Source organism: Orycteropus afer, unplaced genomic scaffold (genome assembly GCF_000298275.1).
Source record: "Orycteropus afer afer isolate SDZICR_OR568_19922 unplaced genomic scaffold, OryAfe1.0 scaffold00741, whole genome shotgun sequence".
Taxonomy (NCBI): domain Eukaryota; kingdom Metazoa; phylum Chordata; class Mammalia; order Tubulidentata; family Orycteropodidae; genus Orycteropus; species Orycteropus afer.
The window spans coordinates 133,337-138,948 of record NW_006922328.1 but is presented as its reverse complement, the minus strand read 5'-3'; positions in this window follow the sequence as shown (position 1 = coordinate 138,948).

Below are 5,612 nucleotides of genomic sequence, written 5' to 3'. Positions count from 1 at the left end.
CTTTCAGTTAGCAGCCGTGCATTAACCGACAGCACACCCACCCAGGGCCTCAGGCTTTATGTCATTCTTCTGTTGAGACTCGGCGAAAGTGCAGTTTGGGAAAAGCAGGCTCTGCTATGAAAGGCTTTGAAAGCAATTGCTATGATTAATTTTGAGAACAAGTCAAAAAGGCTTACAGAGTAAGGATACTTCGTGGATGTTGTCATTTTGTTCCTCACGAAAGTGTTCAGTTGTGTGCAGGGATGAGGACACCCGCCTGACTGTCCTGCTCACGGGCTTAGAGTCGCACTTGTGACGCCGAGTAGGTGGCCGCGTTAGGAACGCATGCCTGCTCGGGATCAGAGGCCATGCTGAGCCTTGATCAGAGGGACATTGTGGGGATGGAGCCCGAGGCCTCGGCCGCTGCAGGCGGTGAAGGAAGTGCGGGGGCGGCAGGCGGAGGGATCTCTGTGATGCAGCTGCTCCCAGAGCCCAGCGGCGCTCAGTCAGCACCTTCCGGTAGAGGCTGCTGCAGGCCTTTTAGTGTCAAAGGCGGAGTTACCTGGGTTATCAGGTCCTGCGGCCGGCGTAGCGCCAGAGCCGCTGTGTACAGAGATGTGTGACCCTTGATGGCCTCTCCTCTTCTTGTCGGTAGATGCCTTCCAGGGGGTTCCGACTCACAGCGACCCACTGCAACAGAACGAAACACAGCCCGGCCCGCGCCATCCTCACAGCCTGCCCGCGGCTCACTGCTGCAGTCGCTGTGGAGCCCGTGTCCATGAGGGGCTTCCTCCTTTTTGCCCACCCTCTGCTTTACCAAGCTTGGTGTCCTTCTCCAGAGACTGGTCCTTCCTGGTGACACGTACAAAGTATGACAGACAAAGTCTAGCCGTCTTTGCTTCTAAGGAGCGTCCTGGCTGTACTTTTTGCAAGACAGCTTTGTTCGTTCTTCTGACAGTCCGTGGTGTGGTCATTATTTATCGCCGACACTGTAATTCAAAGGCATCTGTTCTTCGGTCTGCCTTATTCATTGCCCAGCTTTCGCGTGGATGTGAGAGGGCTGAAAATACCTTGGCTCTTCTTCCCTGGAGGGGCTTGCTGGGTAAAATTGCTTGAGGGAGGAGAGGGAGTTCATTACATGCTCTTCCCTTGCGGCCTCAGGAAGATCTATTTCCGCTGCCTAGCAGGCTATTTTAGAACCTCTTCTTTACCCCCAGGCCTGCGGTGGGGAGTGTTGACATCGAGCGGAGAGCCTGAGTCAGCCCGTGCGCGTCCTGGGGGTTGGGCAGCGGCCGGGGAGCACGAGGGTGCCTCTGAGACTCTCCGGCAAGGAGCTAGGAAACCTCAGCCTCCCAGCCTGCCGCACGCCACCGCGGCTGGCCCTGTGCCTGGGCGGAGAGACGCAGCCCTAAAACACACGCGTGGATGGCACGTCGGGGAGGCCTGGTGGCCCACCACCCTATTCGTGCCCTTTGGTTTGCTGGATTCTGTCTTCTCCCCCAGGAGGGGAGGGAGCTTTGTCTGTTCTGTTCCCTGCTGTTTCTTCAGCACCTCAACGGAGCTGACGGAACCAGACCACACCAAGCCAAACCGAACCCACAGCTGTCAAGTCAATTCATAGCGACCCCATATGATAGAGTGGAATTGCCCCATAGGGTTTCCTAGGCTGTCATCTTTACGGGAGCAGATACTTAAGTCTTGTCTCCTGTGGAGCTGCTGGGTAGATGTGAACCATCAACCTTTTGGTTGGCAGCTGAGCACTTCACCACTGTGCTAGCAGTGCTTCTAAACCCATTGCCTTAAAGTCAATTCTAACACATAGTGATCCAGTGGGACAGAGTAGAGCTGACCTATGGAGTTTCCAAGGCTGTCAATCTTTATAGAAGCCAACTGGCTCAACTGGCCCAAACCACTCCCACTGCCACTGAGTCCATTCTGACTCACAGCGCCCCTAGAGGACAGAGTGGAACTGCACCACAGGGTTTCCAAGGCTGTCAGTCTTCACAGAAGCCAACTGGCTCATCTTTCTCTTGGAGCAGCTGGTGGGCTCAAGCCACTGACCTTTGGGTTGGTACCTGAGTATTTCACCACCACACCACCAGGCTCCTTTTCTCTGGGTATATTACATACAAACAACATCTCATGGTTGGAAAAATTAGTTTTTGAGCATCGAAGAGAAGGAACTAGGCCAGGAGGCTCTGGTCTTTTATCAAGTTATAAATGCTTTCCCTTTGGGGTAGAGGTCTGAAATGTCGGCCGCTAATGGGGTGACTGGGACAGGAGAGGAAGAGCTACGTAAAATGTGGTATTTCCTGCTGAAGGATTATTTGCTGGGCTGGCAGCTGCAAGACTGAGACCCGGACCACATAGATAATTTCCATGGCAACTCTGGGCAAGTGCATTGCGTCCGTGTCAGGGCTCCTGGAGAGGAAAACTCGGAGAACAACTGGCAGGCAAATAGGAAAGGCCATGGGATCTGTGTCAGCAAAGGTGTTTTATTGGTGGGATTACAGCGTCACACCCAAAGGCAAACATATTGAAGTGCTGCTAGAAAGGGAGCGGGCTGGACCATGCGCCAGTTAAAGTGCTCCAGGTCATCCTTTTCAAAGCCTCCCTCCTGTCTTTCATGACTAGACCATGTTAGTCTTTCCGAAAGAGTTTCCTTGACGTGCTTCTTTTACTGAATCAAACCTTGTACGTTTCAGTCAGGGTCTAAGTCCTTCAGCTGGACTGGCCCCATAAGGCTCTCCTAAGCGGGCTGGTCTGCCTGTCTTACTCCACACACCATGCTCCAGCCACCTCGTTATCCCTGCCAGTCTCCTGTGACTTGGCTGTGTGTGTGTGTGTGTGTGTGTGTGGTCTTCACAGTTTGGTTGTACCTGCTGAAAGGTAAGAGGTTAGCTACGTAATTTTTTTGTGTCCCTCACAATGTAACCCACAAAATGTGTGCACCTACGAGATTCTCTCTCTTTCTCTCTCTGTGTCTCTCTCTCTGAGCAGCCACCAGCTTTTGAATCATCTGCCTGATTCAAAAGCCATCCCTGGTAGTACAACAGTTGAGCAGTGAGCGACTAACAGAAAGGTTGGCGGTTCAAACCCACCCAGCATCTCTGTGTGAGAAGGAACTGGTGATCTGCTCCCATAAAGATGACAGCCTTGGAAACCCTGTGAGGCAGTTCCACTCTGTCCTCTAGGGGCGCTGTGAGTCAGAATTGACTCCAGGGCAGTGGGTGTGGTTTGGGCTTTGCTTCTGTGAAGACTGACAGCCTTGGAAACCCTGTGGGCAGTTCCACTCTGTCCTCTAGGGGCGCTGTGAGTCAGAATCGACTCCACGGCAGTGGGTGTGGTTTGGGCTTTGCTTCTGTGAAGATTGACAGCCTTGGAAACCCTGTGGGGCAGTTCCACTCTGTCCTCTAGGGGTGCTGTGGGTCAGAATCGTCTCCATGGCAGTGGGTATGGTTTGGGCTTTGCTTCTGTAAAGATGACAGCCTTGGAGACCCTGTGGGCAATTCCACTCTGTCCTCTAAGGGCGCTGTGAGTCAGAATTGACTCCATGGCAGTGGGTTTGGTTTTTCCCTCTGAAGATGGTGCTGAAGCCTTCCCAGTGTTAAGAGTCTGTTCTCTGAGTGGCTTTTCTAATTGTGTGCCTGGGCACACGCATGCATGCACTTTCCGGCTGTGCAGGCCCAGGTGGGTGGACTTGTCCTAATGTTAGGAGCCTAGGCGTGCATGAGGCGGGATCCCAGTGGCTCAGCGATCTGCTCCTGGCATGCGTCTGGGCCCCAATACCTCCTCTAGGAGTCCCCGCATGGGCACACTTAACAGCTTTTGGTCCTGAGGATGTCACCAGTGTAATGTGGAGAAAAGGCGCCCATCCTGAGGGGCCCAGCACCTTCCGATGGTCACTTTACTCTGTGAAAGTTGCAGCAGGGGGAGGCGGGATGCTGTTTAACCGCTTGCCTTTAACCTTCGGCCTGGCTTTTGTTTTTGTGAGGGCATCAGCTCACTGGGAGACCACATCCCTGAGAGGGTGAGAGCCTAGACCGGTTATGTTCTCTTTCTGAATACATTGTCAGTCCCATTTCTCACCAAATTAAGAAACAGTGGGAGTACAAAGGAGTTTTCACACCCACTTCACACTCAGCTGCTGACAGAAAGGTTGAAGGTTGGAGTCTGCAGGAAGGGCCTAGGAGAAAGGCCAGCTTTTGGTGTTTGATTTGGTTTCTTAAAGTACCTTCCTCCCTCACAAAAAACAAATTAAGTTCAGAAGGCTTTTTTTTTTTTTTTTGCATCCTTCCCAGAGCACAACCTTTTCTGCCAAGAGGTGTGTAGAAATGACAAATCTTCCCTTTGAACTTTTTTATGCCAGCAGTTTGTTCACTAACCTGTGGTTTGTGATGATCCGCCATTGACGTGAGCAAAGGAAGCAAATCGCTACCAGGAGCTAAGAGGAGTGGGTCCTGAGGGACAGGTCCCTGCTGCCCTTCCTTCCTCTCCCCCCCAACATCTGGCACACAGACCCCTTGCGGGGAGCCCGGGTCTTGCCGAGGAGCAAGCCCCTCAGAGTCTCCTCCCGGTCCTGTTGGCATGTGGAAACCTGCCGGTCCGTTGGTGGGGACCAGCCGGGATGGTCACTAAACGTCTCTTGTTGGCACCCCCCATCCCTGTCTTCTCATACCAAGTTCTCTTACCAATGATTTTTCCACTCAGCTGCTGTTTCACAAATCCCACTGGTCTTGGCTCATTACTGGATCATTTCCTCTTCACTTCCTCCCCACCTTGCTATGCAGTGATATCATTTCCGACCCACCTGTAATGCCAGAGTGGAGATCGGGTTAAATCGCCCCACTCCAGGCCAGCAGACCCGCGCTGGTGTGGCTCTGTGACCTTGTGTGACACTTTGCTTTCTGGGTGGTTATTGCCTCTGCCATATAACAAGGGAGAGGAGCTCTGGTGACGCAGTACCTAAGGCATTTGACTGCTAACCAGAAAGTTGGCAGTTCAGACCCACCAGCCACTCTATGGAAGGAGGATGGGGCAGTCTGCTTCTCTAACGATTTACAGCCTTAGACACCTAGGGGGCACCCTATGAGTTGGAATCAACTTGATGACAGCGAGTTTGGGTTTTGTTTTCCTCGGCCTGTCAGGTTAGGTACATGAAGGGCCACCCAAAGGTAGTCCTCCAGGCACTGATGCAGGGAAGCTGAGTGCTTGGATGATGGCGAGACGTGGGTGGGCAGTGAGGTGTTGTAGGTGCTTAGATATGGACTCTTCAGGATCTGGAATCTCCATTTGGGATCCCTGGTAGCACAACAGTTAAGCATTCAGCTGCTAACCAAAAAGTTAGTGGTTCGAACCACCAGCAGCTTCTTGGGAGAAGGATGTGGCAGTTAGCTTCTGTGAAGATTGACAGCCTTGGAAACCCTGTGGGCAGTTCCACTCTGTCCTCTAGGGGCGCTGTGAGTCAGAATAGACTCCATGTCAGTGGGTGTGGTTTGGGCTTTGCTTCTGTGAAGATTGACAGCCTTGGAGACCCTCTGGGGCAGTTCCACTCTGTCCTCTAGGGGCGCTGTGGGTCAGAATCGACTCCACGGCAGTGGGTGTGGTTTGGGCTTTGCTTCTGTGAAGATTGA